The 21,646-nt window shown below is 34.8% G+C and overlaps 1 protein-coding gene and 1 pseudogene across 2 annotated transcripts in view; one reads left to right on the top strand and one right to left on the bottom strand.

Moving 5' to 3' along the window:
• Nucleotides 1-21,646, top strand: part of RIT2 (Ras like without CAAX 2) — a gene marked incomplete at both ends in the record, with an annotated part of 543,330 nt that overhangs the window by 439,242 nt on the left and 82,442 nt on the right.
• LOC307062163 (YEATS domain-containing protein 4-like) lies at nt 17,334-18,314 on the bottom strand (annotated as a pseudogene). The gene is made up of 2 exons: nt 17,748-18,314; nt 17,334-17,454 (listed from the first exon to the last, which is right to left on the bottom strand). The product of its transcript is annotated as a YEATS domain-containing protein 4-like (transcript).

Here is a 21,646-nt window from a genome sequence, read left to right as displayed (position 1 = left end):
GCAGACTCTCAACCACTGTGTCACCAGGGAAGCCCCAGAGTGATTATTTTTATTCCTGTTGTTTATAATACAAGTTTATGGGCCAAATTTTACTTTAGAATCACTTTATTTTATATACTCAAAGTATAATACAAAGACTTTATGATTATTATAATTGGTTTCTACCATACACTAAAGAAAAGCAATAATTCTAGTAAAACTTATGTTACTCTCCTGAAATAAAGAGGGGAAGTGTGTGGTAGACAGAAATCTAAAAATGACTCCAAATGATCCTTGTCTTTTAATGAAATTCCCTCCACTTGAACATGGGTAGAACTTGTGAATATGATGAAATATCACTCCTGTGATTAAGACACATTATTTGAGAAAAGAAAAATTATCCAGGTGGGCCCAATCTAACAACGTGAACTCCTTAAAAGAAGAGAGTCTTCTCCAGTTGGTGGCAGAAGTTAAGTTGGAGAGATTGTAAGTATTACTGTTTTTAAGATAAAGAAGATGTGGTATAGGTATACAATGGAATATTGCTCAGCCATACAAAAGAACAAAATAATGCCATTTGCAGCAACACTGATGGACATAGAGATTGTCATACAGAGTGAAGTAAGTCAGAAGAGAAAGACAAATATTGTATAATGTCGCTTATATGTGGAATCTAGAAAAACGGTACAGATGAACTTCTTTGCAAAGCAGAAATAGAGTCACAGATGTAGAAAACAAATTTATGGTTACCAAGGCAGGAGGTGAGGTGGGATAAACTGGGAGATTGAGATTGACATATACACACTACATATATAAAATGGATAGCTAATGATAACCTACTGTATAACACAGGGAACTCTACTCAATGCTCTGTGGTGACCTAAATGGGAAGGGAATCTAAATAAGAGTGGATATATATATATATATATATATATATATATATATATATATATAACTGATTCACTTTGCTGTACAGCAGAAACAAACACAATACTGTAAAGAAACTATACTCCAATAAAAATAATTTAAAAAGAAACTAATTGTGTGTTAATTTGTTACATGAAAAACAAACAAACAAACAAACAAAAAACCAAATGCAAGCTACATGTGAGAGTCATCCCATAGACATGAAATCAGGGAATCTTCATTGTAGGTTCTCAAAGGATGTTGGCTTAGCCATTTATAAAATTATAAAAGTGGCTTAGTTCATTATAAAGAAACCATCATCATTACCTTCTTAGTTCTTATTCATTCTCACTGCATTCTGCCCTCTTTTTTCAATACAACATTGAATTTACCCAGTCAAGCTTACCAATCATTTATTTATTGTCTAATTTGATAGACTGTCTTCATTTAGTATCTTATTTGACCTCTTTGCACCATTTGAAATCGTTCACTACTGCATAGACTCTGTAATTTCTTTTATTTTTTTTTATTTTAATTTTTACTGTCCCATGGAGTTTCATGTCAAGTCTTTTTGTTTTCTCTAAAGATGATGCCTGAGCTATCTCTCCTAGTTTCATTGTTCCAATTGTCTTCAATATGCTAGTGACTATTAAATCTATATTACCATCAAGATTTTTTTTTGACTGCATTATAATCCTATAAATCCAACTTCTCAATTTTGATATCCTACACATCTCTCAAATTGAAGGTAAACAAAATTGAATTTATTATCGTTTCTGAAACATACTTATGCTTTTGTGGCAATAAATAGAAGCAGTGTCTAAGATGCCTTATCAAAAACTTTAATATTACCTTTGACTACCTCACCATCCTCCCATACCATTAATAAGCACATATATATCAATTGTTTTTTATATGTATGAGAGTTTTAATTATCAATTAGATTCTACCTATTTAATGTTTCTTAAAATATTCTAGTCTTTCTATCTCTGCTGCAAGTAACATAGAATCTCTTCCAGGACTATTTGTATCTTTTTTCTTTACCAAAATAACTTAATTGGCTTTCAGGTGCTGTCTTAGACATCAATTCCTTTGGAAAATTGAACCTGTGCTCTGAAACTTCTCTTGAGCTGAGAGGTCCTATTTCATCAGTGTCTCTGCAGTCATTGCTACAAACATCAACAATTTTCTGATATCCAAGTGTCAGTTGTATACCTGCCAACATTCTAGAGAAATAGGTCTCAATAATTTTCTAAATTGGTAAACCCCTAAGTTTGCTTGCTTTATTCCAATGTCACTGAGGCCAACAGAATGGTAAATAAGCAGAGTTATGCTTTGAATCTGGAGCTTATATATATATATATATATATATATATATATATATATATATATATATATATATATAATATATTATATGGATGTAGATATATACTCCTACTTCAGCTCTTTTCCTTTGTAATTCTGTGTGTCTGAGTTCTATGCATCAAGTTTCTAGACAGGTAGTCGTGCCCTGGAAGTGGTCTTGGTCAAAGCATCAAAGAATTCTATAAAATTGTATTTTATAGTCTCTAAATTATCTTGAGATTAATATTTTATTGCTTCCTTTTTGTATCTTTTTAGTGGGGACATATAAGAAGTTTATAGGAGAGACTTGTAAGCACCCGGGGATTTTTGAAAGGATGAGATGGCAGGTTTTAAAGTTTATGGGTTTTAGGCGTGTACTCATTAGTATATGGAGTCTTAGTGGATGGTGTTTTTAGTTTAACATGGTGTCACTTTCTCATTCTCTTCCACAATTCAAGTATGGTGTCTCTTTATGGTTCCCAGTAAGCCCTGTGCTTACCCCTACTGTAGCACTTATGACACTCTATGTGAATTGCCTGCTTACCTAATAGCCTTTAGCACTAGTCTATAGCTAGTTGATGAAAGAGACTTAACATTTCTCTCTTTATATCACTAATGCTTAAATGATATCTACTCTACAATAGGCGCTAGGTAAATACATTAAATTTAATTGATTCCAACAAAGAAATGATAATATAAATACCACTGGCTTTGACATTGATGGAAATGAGTCACTAAATTCCTTTGGGTCTTGGTTTACTGTTCCTTTGAATGATATTGGAAGAGATCATCTACAATTTTTTTTTTCAGCTCTAACAGATTGCAACTCAACTGAAGTCATCTGGACCTGGTCTTCTTTATTTCTTGAACACATCTTCTTTTGGAAGACTTCATTTTCATATAGTCATATCTCACGATTGCCAGCAGTACCTCTCAGGGGTTACACAAAAAAGAAAGAGATCTTCTCTTCCATAACAGTTTGAACAAAAGTCTTGTACCTGATCCTTATTGACCTGAATAATGGGGTCCTATGTCCATCATGATTGTTTTGAGAGGGGATATAATTCACTAATTGGTTTAGGTCTGAGGCAAGCACTCACATCTGGATTAGGAGGTCGAGTCAGCCTCATTCAAAACACATAAATGGATAATAAGATAATTATTATATGGGGAATTTGATGTTATTGACCTACGGAGGGAGAATGTGTGGTGAGTATTCAAAAAACTTCACAGATATTCACTATAATGAGTGGATGTCATAAATATTAACATTTCCTACGCCTAAAATAATAAATGAAAGTTTAATGTTTGAGAGAAATCATACTGTTCTGGTATATGTATTTTGGAAACTTTATTTTAGGCTAGAAGGAATATGGATCCTATGCAGTATTAAAAATGTTTGTTTCAATTGTCCTTTATTTGACATACATCTGTTATTGGTTTATTTCATTAAAAATAGTGTCACATGTTTATACTTCCTCACATCCATCATAGTCTTAAAGCCAATACTGGGCATTCATCATACACTAACTACATGTGCATTGACTTATTTGTTGATTAAGCTGCTAAGTGATTTGGTGGAAAGTTAGTTTTGCCATAATGGAAGCTATCAGGACTTAGAACTTTCTTTATGAAGCTTCTTAAAATGAGGGATTAAAAATGTATCTCAGCTTGAGGTAGGCAGACAAAGTAAGTGAGTTTCCGCTTAACCTCCCAGCTCTGTCTGTGTATTTGAGAAAAGTCTGAGGAAAATATTTATAAGACTTCTAGTCACCCTACCTCCTTTAATAAACAAATTAATTTTCTAATACAGAGTTATATTCAAAAAAATAAGGTAAAGTCAAATATTTTATATAAGTAATTTATATATATATATATATATATATATTTAACATCTTTATTGGAGTATAATTGTTTTACAGTGGTGTGTTAGTTTCTGCTTTATAACAAAGTGAATCAGCTATACATATACATATATCCTCATATCTCCTCCCTCTTGCATCTCCCTCCCACCTTCCGTATCCCACCCCTCTAGGTGGTCACAAAGCACCGAGCTGATCTCCCTATGCTATGCAGCTGTTTCCCACTAGCTATCTGTTTTACACATATATATGCAATTTAAAAAAATGTTCTGAAGAACTTAGGGGCAGGACAGGAATAAAGACTGGGACGTAGAGAATGGACTTGAGGACATGGGGAGTGGGAAGTATGAGCTGGGACAAAGTGAGAGAGTGTCATGGACATATATACACTACCAAAATAATTTATCTTTACATATTCTATTTCAACCTCTTTCTGATTAGGTAATTTACACTCTTTTGTTAGAGGATGACAGACATTGATAATGAGACCCAAGACAATTTTATTTCCTAGACAGTTTGATAATATCCCTGTACCCTTTTGAACAGATGGAAACTAAGTTGTGGGTGATATGTATTAATCGACCAAATAATGCAAATAAAATTAATAAATGACAATCAGACATGCACCATAACAGAAGGTGAATCTGGAAAGATCCTGGAGGAATACCTCCCTTGGAGGAAAATGTAATTTATAGACAAATTAGTTGCATATTTGCCCTTAGCAAATACAATTTTTTTAACTCCTCGTTTAGCTGGAAGTAGCCTGGAATAATGGGGAAACACCACAGAAATGAAATTTAGTAGGAATAAATGTGGTCTTAACTTTATGCTTATAATAATTATTTATATGAATACAGGACGCAGGATGTGCAAGATCTGGGTAACACGTTTAATGAAAAGCTCTGGAAAGTTGAGTGAGAACAGAGACTCAATGTGGCCTAATGGTATAAATCAGCTGATTCAGAGCTTGAGAAATTTTAGGCTGAATTAATAAAAATAAGGAAATTGCTTTCTTGTACAATCATGGAAACATATACGTATTGTATAATATTAAAAGAGACTGTTAAAATTCACAGATGGAATGGGAAATAAATATGACACAATTTAAATTAATATACTTATTCCACTGGTGTGATGTTATTATTGAATGGTAGATTTAGAATTACGTAGAGAAGGTAAGGTCTTAAAGGAAGTTTAGGGTATGCAATCTGAAACCCAGTGTTTAGATTAGAATTCAGATTAGCCTTAAATTTGACTCTAATTTTGAGTGGCCATGATATAAAGGGAAAAATTTTGGGTATTATAGTTTTATTGTTAGATGAAAGAGGCATATCATCAGGAGTAAGAAACAGTTTTTTTCTAGAAAGCATATTTCACCTAAATTCATCATATAGCTCTTTATAGAAGGAAAATTAGAAAACAAGATTTTATCATTCTGTAATTTTAAAACTGCACATTTTCCTAAATGAACCTAATGATTTATTTAGTTTCGATTTTATGGATGAGAAGCTGCTGTAATTCCAACTGAAGGCTGTTCTTTTTTACAACTTTAAAGTGTGTAAGGGATGGAAGAGAAAGGAAAATATGTGTGAGCATCTCTGTTTTGTCTGTCACAATTATTATGCTTATTATATGAAATTTTTAATGGGGTTTTCATCAGAGTATTCATTGAAACATTGCCATTGATATCACTCACTCTCATTTTCTTTCTGTTCCTAAATCTAGCACATCCCTCTATTTAGGATCCTTATATGCAAATCTCTCCCTCCTCTCTGGCTCATAGAGCAGCATTCAGGTCTCCTTACACAGGAATTTTTTTGCAAATTTCATTGTGGAAATGCCAATCTTCAATTTGAAAGCTAGTTTAGTGGTAAAGGACATCAGCTTCACTATCTGACAGATGTAATTTTTAATCCCTCATTCTAGCACCCAAGCATATTGTTAAATATCACTCAACCACAGTTGTCCCACTTGGGAATGACAATATCCACTTTGGAATATTGTGAAAGTTAAATGCAATATATGTCAAAACTCTCACAGCAGTTCTTGTTATATAGTAAGTAGGGTTTCCAGAATTAGCAAATAAAAATACAGGGTGCCCAATTAAGTTTGAATTTCAGATAAACAATAATATTTTAGTGTAAGTATGTCCTGTGGAAATAAATAAAGACCAACACATGGTAATAAACAAAGGCTATTCATAGCAAGGGAGTCAACCATTGCTACTTGCATTCTGGCAGAAGCTTAAAGGTAGGAAGAGAAATGAGAAAGCTTTACAGTAGAAGAAAGAGAAGTTTTCAGGTATGCCCTGATAGAGGCTGTTGGCAAGAGGAAGCTGCAGGTTTATTAAATAGAAATGGGCATCTTATGTGATTCATTAGGGGTACATCTTTTGCTTCCTGTTGTTGGTTCTAAATGATAAGCAGGGGCAAATTTGGGAAACTTAGTCAGCTACTAATCAAGTCCTGGCCATTGTAGTCTGATTGTTAACAAACGTTATTGCTTAGCTTTCTGGATTGTCCCTAGAGATAGCAGTCTGACTTTGCATAACTCTGACTTATTAGGCTGACTTTCTGGACGGTTATTGTAGATAAGGGATTAGTTTTCTTGACAGGTTGCCAAAGGTTGTGGGTCAGAGTTCTATTTTCATATATGGTCTATTGTCCATTTGTATATTCAGTCTCTCAACCAAAAATATTGCATTGTGTTCTGAATTTTATCTGGCAACACTAACATAAAGTATCAATACTTGCTAAGTGGTTGATGCTATATTACTAACATTCCAATGACAATGACATGAAGTATTAATCTCCCAAGAGCACTTGCATTTTATAAGACCAAGGAGAACACAATAGTTTAATGTGACAAAGTCAGTCTCTTATGATGTAATTCCAGACTATGAAATTTTCTTGAGAGAACTTGAGGTCAATCAAGTCTTCACTATGCTATTATCCATTTGCTCGTAAAGTCAACTGAGGCCAAGACAAGCTTTTTCAGGTTGAGGAAACAGTTTAGATTAATGAGAAAGCATGTGACTTTCAAGCAATTCCCAAACCTCTCATTTCAGCAAAGTCCAGTATTCTCACTGTATTTTTTCTTTCTTCGCTCTCTCCTTCCATTGTAATGTTTATTGGTTCTGCTTCTTTTATCCTTTTCCATTGATTGGTGGGTGTCTGTAATTATGCACTTGGGGTGTTGATCCTGAAGGAATGGCCCTCTAATGGGGGTCAGCTGAAGTTAGATATGTAGCTTGACCCTTTCTTGCTTTTTAAAATTTTGTTTATTGGAATTTTGCTGTTCTCATTTTCCAGTGTCCATTGAGTGAGTTTGGGATGAAGGAAGATTTTTAACATGTTTACTAGCTGATCTGGTTTCTGTTATGTTAACATCTTCCTTGTCGTTCTGAGCTGAGTGTTGTGATACATACTGCCAGAACCCATCTGGCTGGAGTGAGTTGTTGCTGGAAGTTGCTCTACAGGTGAGGTATGCACTAACTCTGACAAGCTCCTCTTCTCAAGTGAGGGAAATTTATGCATGTCAGTTTCAATAACATATGCAGGCTTTTCTGATGATTATCTCTTTTGGTTGTAAATAATAGCTGAAGTAAACCATCTAGTGCTCGATCAGAACCCATGGGCTTTAGGGTTTCTAAGTGAGGCCACAGATTTTCAAATTCTGAGACTTCAATCTAGAAGATACTAGACATTTAAAAATGTAACATGGTTTATAGGGAAAACACCGCAAGATGAAGAAATGAGGTTTTTGACCCAGAAAGAGCTGTTTTTAACACTTCATAATAACGCTTCCAGTAGAAGAAAAAGAAGGAGAAGCAGAAGTAAAACAATGATTTGCCCCAAATTCCAGTATTTTTTAAATTCATGTTCCTTTCATGTAGTTGTGTTCCAAATCTAGAGAGAATCTTGTTTTTAGAGAAGAGTTTGACAAGTTCTTATTGGAGAAGGGTTTGGAAAATTCTTAACAAATCGCCTAATTACTCTGAATAGCATTTCTGTTCAAAGTAGCTCCCTGAACCTGTCCATGAACAGTATTAGTATATGATGAGATAAGTACAGAACTTGAAGCTGTTTCAAAAATTTTATAGCAATTTAACACTGTCATGATATTCAAGGGCAGAATTAGTTGAATTTTTTCCCTGAAGATGGTTTAGATCATGTTGAATGTGATTGAATTCACATAGTAAGTTGCTTGTGGCTTGAGTTAAATAGGAGACAGGCACAGTAGGACTCTGTATCCAAATGTGACCACTGAACAAATAAAAGAAACAAACAAACAAAAATAATCCTCCCCTACAGATAGTTTGCAAAACCATGCATTAGTGAATTTAGTGGATCTGTCAATTTCTTCTCTTAGTCACTGCCTGTAATGCACATAGTCACAGAGCTCTTACCATCAGGAACAACATTCTTGACATTCTTGACCTTGGGGAAATCACAACATATTTTAAAAGCTGTGAGATGCTCAAATCATAACTCATTTCATTTTGAAGGATGCATGGGATAGAGAATGATATATCATCTCACAATAATTTGGTACTTTCAAAGTAAAGTAAACATAACCAGTACATTGCTATTCCTCAACAGAAGCAAAAAAAGCCTGGTACCATATTCCTCTCTTTTAATGTTTATACTTCTATGGGCTTAATTTTCCTTTTCCTTGTTTTTATTAACCAAGCATGGGAAAATATGACTTACTGTCCCCAGAAGAAGTCTCACCGTACTACCATTTTGTGGTAAAACTCTAAAGAAATTGAAGTTTGCCTACTTTGCTTCCTTATCAACTTTTTTTCTTCTGTTGTCTTACTTTCTGATCTCCAGTGCCCAGGGCTCTCATGCTGACTTCTAGTCTCTGTGATGATTCCCCAGGCAAAGACTCACAAGACATAACAGGGGATAGCTGAACCCCTATCCCCACCACCCTACTCTGTGTAGTTTCCTTGAGCTTAGCTCAGACAATGATGAGTCTAAATCTAAATTAGAAGTTTTGTGATTCATTGTTTCCAGGGAGATATTAAACTATTTGTGACCTGAGAGACAAGGAAGTACGAAGACTTTTTTTGGGAAAAATAATGGAAGAGCCTCCCTGGTGGTGCAGTGGTTGAGAGTCCACCTGCCGATGCAGGGGACACGAGTTCGTGCCCTGGCCCGGGAAGATACCACATGCCACAGAGTGGCTAGGCCCGTGAGCCATGGCCACTGAGCCTGCATGTCCAGAGCCTGCGCTCCACAAAGGGAGAGGCCACAACAGTGAGAGGTCCGCGTACCGCCAAAAAAATAAAAAAAAATATTGGAAGATCAAGTATGACATGAACGTTTACTAATATATTTTTGGTCTGGTTAAAATTTGTATACCATATGGACTAATACTATCCCAATTTCTTTTCTGTCCATAACTCTGAAGTGAAAATAGTATGTATATAAGAAATAGTAACTCCTTATGTAAGAAACAGGATAGTACACCTAGAAAGGGAACTTAATGATCGTCTTCTTCTCCAGCATCATTTTACAAAATAGAAAAATGAAGCCCTAAGAAGTGAAATAATTTGGATACTTTTACTGCGTTATTGTTAGTAATGAAACAATTTCATATTTGGTTGAATACAAATTTATTAATTAGTTAAATAATTCCATTTGATCAAACAACAAATATTCTGGCCAGGGCAATATGATACCCATTAATTTACACTTCTTTATTAATCTCCAATCATTTTGAAAGTATATGCTCCCCATGAATTCTAAAATTGGCTCCAACATTTACAGGCATTCACTCCTTCACATTGAAAACTTTGTTTTTGAAAGTTATCATTATTAGGTACTATTCCAACTTTGTGTTTCTCTGCATGTTTGTACATGTCCTTTTGGCCTATCTACTGAATCTTGGGCAGAAACCTTTAAAAAACAAGTAAAAGTGGAAGTTTTTAAAAGGGAATGTCATCATAGGTTTTTAATGTATAGAATGGTGACTATAGTTAATAATACTGTATCGCATATTTGAAAGTTGCAAAAAGGGTAAATCTTAAAAGTTTTGGTCACAAGAAAAAAACATTTGTAATTATGTAAGGTGATAGTTAACTAGATTTCTTGTGGTGATCATTTTGCAATGTATACAGGTATTGAATCATTATGTTGTATACCTGAAACATAATGTTACATGTCAATTATGCCTCAATTAAAAATTATACAAATATAAATTTAAAACAGATGAATAAAAGGGAATGGCAAATGAGTAGAATGAACTAATGTAAGATTTGGAGAAATGTCTTTACAAGTGCATGGAGTGTGGCCAAAACAGAACAGATTTTCAGAATAATTTTGACTTGATATTTTACTCTAGTTAGAAATAGTTAAACATGAGAGATATAAATTGGTAACTTCATGGATTACAATTTCATATGGACCTCATGTAGAATTATTTTTCTCCTTATGTGGAACAATAGAATGATGACAGTTTGAAGACTCCTTCTTGACCAATTCTTTCAGCAAATTTAAATGAATTTTGTTTTGTGCTTAATTTAGCAACCATGTCTGTTATGAGACTAATTTATGTCAAGCATGTCAAAAGCATTCTAAAAGATGCAATGAATTCACCGTGGCATCAATTGCTTTTAGCTTAATTTGTAGGTACATATTTAAGTAGAGAAAATATGGAACATACATATTGGAGTGAGATTTATCCATTGTATAACTGTATATTTAAAATTTCTTTCAATTAAATTTTATTTCTATAATTCAAATTCCTTATTACTCAATAGAAATTCATTTACATATACATAAATATATATAAATCTTCATTGGAAAAAAAATTTTGAAAGCTATTCAAAACCATCATAGAAGTCTGTGTGTGAGAGAGAGAGACAGAGAGACAGAGAGAGAAAGCAAGTAAGTGGTAGCAAAATTCTAAACTTTGCATTATACACCATTGCATATATAAATAGTGGAGTTGCAAATATCCAGTAATAAAATTTAACCAGTAATATAATTATCGAGTAACATAATAGGTCAAGTTCAGTCAAAGTGCTATTTCAGAAATAGGACAGATTTTAGGTCTAACCCATCCATTTATAAGTGAGAAAAATTAAGGTTCACATAATTCATAGTTTACATGTATTGCCCAAGTCTACAAAATGAGTTTAAAACAGATAAAATCTAGACTGCAGACTTTTTGATTTTCAATCTAGAAAACTTTCAACTATATCATGGACAAACCAGTCAGGGACCTTAGACAAAATAATCAATCCTATTCTCTCCTCCTCATGAACTTAAGTAGTAAATGAGTTTTGCTTTTCATTTATTTATAATTCCTGGGAAAGAGAAAAGTTTGATGGGGAGAAGATGAGGCTGATGGAGTTGAATCCACACCCACTGGGGGACGGGTGGGCAAGTTGTGTAACTTCTCTTTGTTTGCACTTCCACCATATAAAAGAGAAGCAGTATGTGCTTTGAATGATTGTTAGGAAGGTTAAAATAGATAGCACATTTAAAATTACCTGACACCAGGCAGCCAGAGCAAATAATTTCTTCTCCTTTTCCACTTTTCTCAAATTTATACCTTTTTACTATTGTCTTCCTACACAATCTTTCTGTACAATCTTCTTGTGAGCAGTACAGTATCATATCTATTTCCTTTTTAAATTTTCTATTAATGCTTAATGAAAATGCTGGGCAGAGTTGGTACTCAATAAATACTTACTGAATTATATTGACTGGTTGAATTGAATCAATCAATAAAAATACATTGAATAAGTGACTGTAGCTTAATTTGTAATTGAGATAACTTCAGATTTTGACTCAGCAGAATCAGTTTCAGTGATCCATGACTTTCAAGATGAATGATCACAGGTAAAAGTTATTTTGCTTATTTTAGTTGACCTAGAATATGTGAATGTATGTGTACTGTAAAATGCTATACAAATTAAAATAACTTTATTGATGACAGAGTTTATCATCTCAGTTAAAAAATGAGACTTGCATTCAGGGTCATTTTACAATACCATTTATTGGGAGTACACGTAAAATATATTCTGACAGTGAGAGCTGCTTGAAAATTACATTAATTAATCTTAGAAGGAGAATATCTGTTTTTCCTTTCACTTTGTGGGTAGAGTGGATAAGTTTATTTCATTGATGGTTTCCACTTGATATTTACCACTATTTGGAAATAGCTTGATCACATATTTATTTTAACACCAGGTCATTTGTTGCTGCCTCAGACTCAAGATTAAACCTGATAGTTGAATTCTTTCTTATCTGTGCCAAACGTTAAATGATTGAGTCAAACTAGTAGCACACTAGACCAAAATCTGCCTCCTCACCATCCTTTTCTCTGATTCCTCATTTCCAACCCATTTCCAGCATTTCCTGTACAACTGTTCTTCTGATAATAGCATGCCCTGAAGCTTTCTCCTCTGAGTCTGCATTTGACCTATGAAAAGAAAGTTGAGTATAAAAATAGAAGACATGACACACTGTGGCTTGTTCTTACCTGATTGTTTGTAAGATCAGAAGAAAATCAGGTGGTGTTTCAAGCCATGTCATCCAAGTTAATAATCTAGAAACAAAGAGATCAATGCAGAATCATAGCTGTTGCAGGGAAGAGGAGAGGCAGCAAAGAGCAGGACAAGCGTTAATCACTCAAATGATTTTCCAAACTAAGATTCAAACTCTATGCTAGGGAGCAGGGAAGAAATAATAGTCAACACTCCTTGGGCATCACTTTCCAAGTTTAGCTTGTGTTTATATATCTGTGTTCTATACCTACAGGAATTGGGTCAAATATAAGACTTGTTAACATTCACAGATGCAAACAATTTTCTCCTTTCTGCCTCCAGTCCTCTCATGTCCCTTGACTCTTCACATTTTCTGCTGTTTGGAGGCTGTTCCTTTAGGGCCTCAAACTAACCCTGCCTCTACTCTACTCTCACACTGAGCATAACCCCTTCTTGTCACTTAGAGGAAAGGATCCAATAAACCATTCTTCCTATCAAAACAAACATATCCCAACTACCAGTAGATTTAAATTTAAAAAAAAAAATCAATGAGGACAAAAGGACAAATCTGGGAAAAAAACAAAAACAAAAACAAGAGCTAGTTTTGTGGAGAATGAGAACTTCCTACTGCCTTTCAAAACAATCTTCCTCTGAAGTATTTGCTTGTTTAGATATAAAACCAGCTTTATGAGAAAACAAGTGTTTTAACACTGAGATGATCCTAAGCACAGATGTTTAATTTGTTTTATTTGAGAAACCATTCCTGCCTCTCATAGTATAAACAAAGAAAGGAATAAACTGAGAAACACACTCATTTACATAATCTGTTCAGTTTAAAATGATAATTAGTTAGTCCCAAGCTATAATGTACAACTCAGCAGGCCAAAGTAATTTTAAAATCATTAGACTTATACAGCATGGTCAGGAGGTCAGCACACTTGAATTTCATTATGCAATAAGGAAAAGTACTTCCAGTTCCTACATCTTTGTTCTGTGCCCTTATTTAGAAGAGTAAATTAGAAAATACTGTGGGAGGAATAATCGATTTCTACCAATTACTTTCCGAAAGAAAGTAAAATTTGTGACCCAGTGATTCTGATTTTAAGTGGAGACCTCAATCAACATCAATTCATTTAATGGTCCTAGAAAAGAAAAAGAAAACAGCAGGTTACCATCAAAAAACATCTATAATAAACCCATTTAAAGACTACCTTGCTTCAAATTCTTATAGCACCCATTGTTTTACATTTACCAGACACTCAGGCAAGATGGACAGAATGATGGGGGGAGAACCCCTGATTTCTAGTCTCACTTGGAAACCCTATTTTCAGCTCCAGATTGTTAGGAAAATTCTGTCTTTATTTAGTTCCAGTAGAGCTTGGGTCTATACAATTTTAAGATACAGAGTTTAATCTTCCACCACTATTCCAGCAAATTCCGTGAACGGACAGTGTATAATTTCCCCTGGGGCATTTATGAAGGCTCTTCCTTCTTGGAAAATTCCTCAGCACCTGGCTGAAGTCTCTACTGAAGTTCTCACCCTGTCCATTTATGTGAATCATGTGAAAACATTACTATTTGACCATCTTATAGTGGAGAGTAGTATAAACTCCACTCCAAATAACTATTGTGAATAGGAAACAACTGATCAGACAGCACCAGGCTACAACTAAGCAGCAAGTAGGATGTTTTCTTAGCCTAAATTGGCTCTTGCTTTTGAAACTCAGAAACTGTACAAATAGCTCTGTGACATGAGCTCATGATTTCAACTTTTCAGATAGTGCCTTTATCAGCCTGCCCCTTAAGGGAGTGAAAACTGATGGCAAGTTATTATCCCTAAGTTCTGCCCATGAGAATCACAGGGTAGGGGATTGTGGTGCAGTATCTCTCGAGAAGGAAAGTTGGACAGCTCTGAGAACTCTTAAAAATTCTCATTCCTGGGCTTCCCTGGTGGCGCAGTGGTTGGGAGTCTGCCTGCCGATGCAGGGGACGCGGGTTCGTGCCCCGGTCTGGGAGGATCCCGCATGCCGCGGAGCAACTGGGCCCGTGAGCCAAAATTGCTGAGCCTGCGCGTCTGGAGCCTGTGCTCCGCGGCAGGAGAGGCCGCGATAGTGAGGGACCCGCGCACCGCGATGAGGAGTGGCCCCCGCTCTCCACAGCTGGAGAGGGCCCTCGCACAGAAGCGAAGACCCAACACAGCCAAAAATAAATAAATAGATAAAGCAAACTGTCAACAAGTAAAAATAAACACTATAAAAAAAAAAAAAATTCTCATTCCTTAGTTGCTTCTAGTAATTTTTATTAACCCTCTCCCCACCTTTTCCTCATCCATCTCTCATCTTCTCAATGTTTGAGGTTTTTTCATTTAAATATGGCTTTCTTCAACTTTCTTTATTTTTTATACTACAGTCCTATTACTACTACTTTTTAATTTTATTTACTTTTTTATTTCAATTTTGCCATAGATTTCTTTTCTGGTATTTTAACTCTCTAAGTTATACCACATTATATATACATTGCTTTTGCTACTCCTAATACTATTTATTTTAGTTTTAATTACTTTTTAATTTCTATCTCCTCACCTCACACACCTCTTATATTTTATCTGTTTCTTGTCATTTTGTAGTTTTTCTTAAGTTTTCTTGAGTTTGAGTGCTCTTTTTGCTGATTTTTAAGAAGCATATCTAGAAAGATGGTGTGGGTTTGAGAAATTCTAATCCAACAACAAATAGTCAGGGGACTTTTCTTGACATTTAACTGCTACCACATGCACCTCAGTACCAGAAGCCATACCTGAGCTCTCATCCTCACCCTCAGAAGATCTCCCTGTCATTTAGGCTCCACCTAGAGATACAAGAAACACAAAGGTCAGCTGTCCAATGAGGGCTAATGTATAGGTAACATAATGTGATGTTTTGTGAGGGTATTATTTCTTGGCATCTCACATTGTCTAGACTTTATATAAGGAGATGTGTGTTTTATAGTATTAATGTTAATTTTACTTTTGTAATTATAGTTTTAAAAACTATGTTTAAAACTATTCCAATTGCAGCCATGAACCACAAAGGTAAAAAAGCAGGTCTTCCTCAAAGAGGTGAATTTTTTTCTCTCTACCATCCTCCTCTGCCAGGATGTTTTTGCTGAAGTATCAAATACAATCAGATCTCCAGAGAAGGGACCAATGTAAGGGAAACAGTCAAAATTCTGGCATCAACCAGTCTCTAATATACTTACTTCCATATGCCCAAATGATTCCTCCAACAACTTAGGCAGGGTCCCAAGTAATTTCGCTCAGTGCTCACTGCCAATAGACCTGGGTGAAAAGGCTTCTCAAAACCGGCAACAACTATGACCTTGTTGGAAGAAACTCTTAGTTTTTCAAGACTTCTTTTAGATAGTGTATTCCTCTCCTGAATATCAGAGCCTAAAAAGAAGGATGCTAATTTCACTTCTAGAACATAGACTTAATTGTTAGGTAACATGACAAGGCTGAGGCTAGGCTTTTTCAGTTTTCAGTCCATTTCCCATAGGAGAGCAGGATTCTATAAATCTTTGGTCTCCAGGCCATGATTACAATTCTCTTGACTTTCCACATTTGTTTCCCTGGAATTGATGTTGAGTGTCCTTTCAAGATACCACCAAGTGTCAGTTCTCATGCCATGAAGGGTCTTGGGCCATTAATATCCAACTTGGCTTATTGATTTCTTACACTAACTCTACAAATTTCATTGCTTTAATAACCAACTGCTTTTGTTAATTTCTGCCAAAATCAAGGGCTACATGACAACTGTTCTAAAAACAAAGTTATCACTCTAAATAGAAGCCTCTCATCATATAACTGAATGGTAGTTGAGAAATTTACTGGCAAATTAAACAAGTCACCTAAGTAGATATGTTGCAAACAGGTGATTTTTAAGGATGCTCCAAGGAATGTTCAAGATAATACATTTATTCTAGTAGCACACAAGTTTGAGTTTTATTTTAACAACTGCAGTAACAGTTTGATAATAATTGCACTATGTAGAATTGATAAATATACATATATTAGTATACAAATATTTTGTGTTTATATTAACAAACCACTCTCCGAAGTTGTAAAAATGTATGATATTGCCAGCAGGGTCTCAGAGTCCCTTCCCAAAATACATTCTTATCAACATTTGGTACTGTCCAATTGTTCTTATTTTCTTTTTTTTTTTTTTTTCCTTAATGTGATGGAGATGAAATGGTATCTCAGTGTATTGCTTTTTTCTGTAAACTATATTTATTGAATGCTTACTGAACACTGGGCACATCAGATACAAAAGAGATGGGATAGGGGCAGGTAAGAACTTAAGAAATTAAATATACACATTAATGTTAGCACTAATTCTAGCTACTAGAGAAGTACAAAATTTTTACAAGTTATACTTTATAGTGAAATTTTGATGCCTGTCAAAAGGATAAGCTATATATACAATGCAATAGAAGTGTTTTTAAATTGTGCTTAATATCATAGAACTACCCCAAAATTCATTGATAAAGTGCCTATACAGCATTCATTCTTTTTATACACATATATTTCACATTAAAGATTGCTTGTAAAGTACAAATACTTTGACTTCATTGTTGAGAAATCTATGGTCAGCGACTATATATGCAGTTCTTCTAAGAAACATCACAGCATTTGTAGTCCATCTCTCCTTTAACATCTATCTTATTTTTAGTTTCCCTTACTATTGAGTTCTCTTCAGAACTGTTTATATTACTTTTGTAGGATCATCTTCTTCAAGTTTCTTAATTTCATTTTTTAAACAATTTATAGTGTCACAACTTGCTTTTAATCTCTCTTTAAGCTCTGCAATTTCGAAGCTTGTTTGTCTGTTTTTTAACATCTTTATTGGAGTATAATTGCTTTAAAATTGTGTGTTAGTTTCTGCTGTATAACAAAGTGAATCAGCTATATGTATACATATATCCCCATGTCCCCTCCCTCTTGTGTCTCCCTCCCACCTTCCCTATCCCACCCCTCTAGGTGGTTACAAAGCACCAAGCTGATCTCCCTGTGCTATTCAGCTGCTTCCCACTATCAATTTTACATTTGGTAGTGTATATATGTCAATGCTACTCTCTCACTTCGTCTCAGTCAAAGCTTGTTTATTTTTCTCTTTTTTTTTCCCTCAGCTTCTAATTTTTCTCTGGTCTTCACCTCAAGTTCTGCAATTTCTGTTTCATGCTTATAGGTTCCTAAAGTAAGCTGACAAGATGTTAATAATTGGTGCATTATTGCTGTTGGGTCTTAAAATATCATTTCATCATAGAACTCTGAAACCACTGACTTTTTTTCCCAGCATTGCACTGGTGTTTGATTGAAACAGCTTTAATAAATGTTACAGGGTTAAGGTCTTTCATTAGGATCAATGAAAAATATTTTGATGATTATTTCAAATTCATCCCATCTTGTTTCAGTAATTTCATATGGAGGTTTAGTAACAACTCTAAAAAGACTGTCATAACTTTCATGTAATTTAAAGTCAATTTTCTTCACATATGCTAACATATCCTCATTTCTGTTGAATATATGGTTTTACATATACTGTCCACTGATGAGTGAGACCATCCTCTTCTCTTTTCTTTCCAAAATATTGAGAAAGATTACCATAAACTATTGGTTTAATGATAGTAACCCCCTTCACTATCTTGCCAGAGTCAAGCCCAAATTTAGCCATTCTCTTGAACATATTGTCCTACTGAAAAGCCTCTGATGCTAAGGAGAGATCAGGGCCGGCAGGCTCACAGCCACCCTCAGAGGCCCTGCTCCTCCCACACAGGCCCAGGAGGAGGGTTTCTGGCCAGCAGGACTCGGGATGCTGAGGAACCACCAACTTCTCAACATGGGCAGTATCCCTCATTATAGTTTTATTTTATATTTTTCTCTATTCTTATGAGATTGAACAACTTCATGTTCTTCATAATAAATACATTTTATTCTTCTGTGAATTGCCTATTCATAGCCTATATCTAATTTTTATTGTGTTGCATTTCCTTTTCCTACTGATTCATGTGGAAGGTCATACATTTTTCCCCAAAATGAATTCCTTGTTTGTTTTATGAAGCAAATATATTTACATAGGTTGTTACTTAACTTTTAATTTTTAGTGTTCTTGGATTCCTGTGTAATGAAAAACTGTTTGAAGTTTATACAAAAATAAGTCTTATTTTGTGTATGATTTTTGTCTTTTGAATCTGATTTAAGAGATCTTTTACTACCCTGAGATCTTAAAGTCAATCTCTTATAATTCTTACTAAATGTTATAAAGTTTTGCTTCTTGTGTCTTTAACCCAATAGATATTTATTTTGTATTTGATTTAATACAGGAATAAAATGCTATTTTGTTTTTTTCTTCCAAATAGAAAGCCAACTGTCTCGAGCAGAAACAAGAATAACTAAAATCCTGCAGCCTGTGGAACAAAAACTTCACTCACAGAAAGATAGACAAGATGAAAAGGCAGAGGTCTATGTACCAGACAAAGGAACAAGATAAAACCCCAGAAAAACAACTAAAAGAAGTGGAGATAGGCAAACTTCCAGAAAAAGAATTCAGAATAAGGATAGCAAAGATGATCCAGGACCTCGGAAAAAGAATGGAGGCAAAGATTGAGAAGATGCAAGAAATATTTAACAGAGACCTAGAAGAATTAAAGAACAAACACCTAGAAGAATTAATGAACAAACAAACAGACGTGAACAATACAAAAACTGAAATGAAAAATACACTAGAAAGAATCAATAGCAGAATAACTGAGGCAGCAGAAAGGATAAGTGTCCTGGAAGACAGAATAGTGGAATTCACTTCCACAGAACAGAATAAAGAAAAAATAATGAAAAGAAATAAAGACAGCCTGAGACCTCTGGGACAACATTAAATGCAACAACATACGTATTATAGGAGTCCCAGAAGGAGAAGAAGGAGAGAAGGGACACAAGAAAATATTTGAAGAGATTATAGTCAAAAACTTCCCTAAGGGCTTCCCTGGTGGCGCAGTGGTTGAGAGTCCGCCTGCCGATGCAGGGGACGCGGGCTCGTGCCCCGGTCGGGGAAGATCCCACATGCTGCGGAGTGGCTGGGCCCCTGAGCCATGGCCGCTGAGCCTGAGCGTCCAGAGTCTGCGCGTCTGGAGCCTGTGCTCTGCAATGGGAGAAGCCACAGTGAGAGGCCCGTGTACCACAAAAAACAAAACAAAACAAAACAAACAAAAAAAAAACTTCCCTAATATGGGAAAGGAAATAGCCACATAAGTCCAGGAAATGCAGAGAATCCCAGGCAGGATACACCCAAGCAGAAACACATGGAGACATATAGTAATCAAATTGACAAAAATTAAAGACAAATAAAAATGATTGAAAGCAACCAGGGTAAAATGACAAATAACATACAAAGAAACTCCCATAACATTAACAGCTGATTTATCAGCAGAAACTCTACAAGCCAGAAGGGAGTGGCATGACATAACTAAAGTGATGAAAGGGAAGAACCTACAACCAAGATTACTCTACCCAGCAAGGATCTCATTCAGGTTCGATTGAGAAACCAAAACTTTACAGACAAGCAAAAACTAAGAGAATTCAGCACCACCAAACCAGCTCTACAAAAAATGCTAAAGGAACTTCTTTAAGTGGGAAACACAAGAGAAGAAAAGGACCAGCAAAACAAATCCATACCAATTAAGAAAATGGTAATAAGAGCATACATATCAATAATTACCTTAAAGGTGAATGGATTAAATGCTCCAACCAAAAGAAACAGGCTCACTGAATGAATACAAAAACAAGATCCATATATATGCTGTCTATAAGAGACCCATTTCATAGGTAAGGACACATGCAGACTGAAAGTGAGAGTATGGGAAAAGATATTCCATACAAATGGAAATCAAAAGAAAACTGGAGTAGCAAGACTCATATCTGATAATATAGACTTTAAAATAAAGAAAGTTACAGGGGACAAGGAAGGACATTACATAATGATCAAAGGATCAATCAAAGCAGAAGATATAAAAATTATAAATATATATGCACCCAACATAGGAACAATACATAAGGCAACCGCTAACAGGTATAAAGGAGGAAATCAACAGTAACACAAAAATAGAGGGGGACTTTAACACCTCACTTACACAAATGGACAGATCATCCCAACAGAAAATTAATAAGAAAGCACAAGCTATAAATGACAGAGTAGACCATATAGATTTAATTGATAATTATAGGGCATTCCATCCCAAAACAGCAGATCACACTTTCTTCTTAGTGTGCATGGAACATTCTCCATTATAGATCACATCTTGGCTCACAAATCAAGCCTCAGTAAATTTAAGAAAACTGAAATAATATCAAGCATTTTTTTCTTAGCACAACGCTATGAGATTAGAAATCAATTACAGGGAAATAAACATAAAGCACAAACACATGGAGGCTAAACAATGAATTACTAAATAACGAAGAGATCACTGAAGAAATCAAAGAGGAAATCAAAATATACTTACAGACAAATTACAATGAAAACACAATGATCCAAAACCTATGGGATGAAGCAAAAGAAGTTCTGAGAGGGAAGTTTATAGCAATACAAGCCTACCTCAAGAAACAAGAAAAATTTCAAATAAAAAATATAATCTTACACCTAAATAAACTAGAGAAAAAAGAAAAACCCAAATTTAGTAGAAGGAAAGAAATCATAAGCATCAGAGCAGAAATAAATGAAATAGAAACAAACAATACAATACCAAAGATCAATGAAACTAAAAGCTGGTTCTTTGAGAGGATTAAAAAAAATGATAAACAAGTAGCCAGACTCATCAAGAAAAAGAGGGAGAGGACTCAAATTAATAAAATTAGAAATGAAAAAGGAGTAGTTACAAGAGACAGCACAGAAATACAAAGCATCCTAAGAAACTACTACAAGCAACTCTATGCCAGTAAAATGGACAACCTGGAAGAAATGGACAAATGCTTAGAAAGGTATAAACTTCCAAGACTGAAACAGAAAGAAGGAGAGAATATGAACAGAGC

Source organism: Hyperoodon ampullatus (genome assembly GCF_949752795.1).
Source record: "Hyperoodon ampullatus genome assembly, chromosome: 13".
Lineage (NCBI taxonomy): Eukaryota > Metazoa > Chordata > Mammalia > Artiodactyla > Ziphiidae > Hyperoodon > Hyperoodon ampullatus.
Note: the sequence above shows the minus strand (reverse complement) of the source record. Positions and strands in the feature narration are given on the sequence as shown.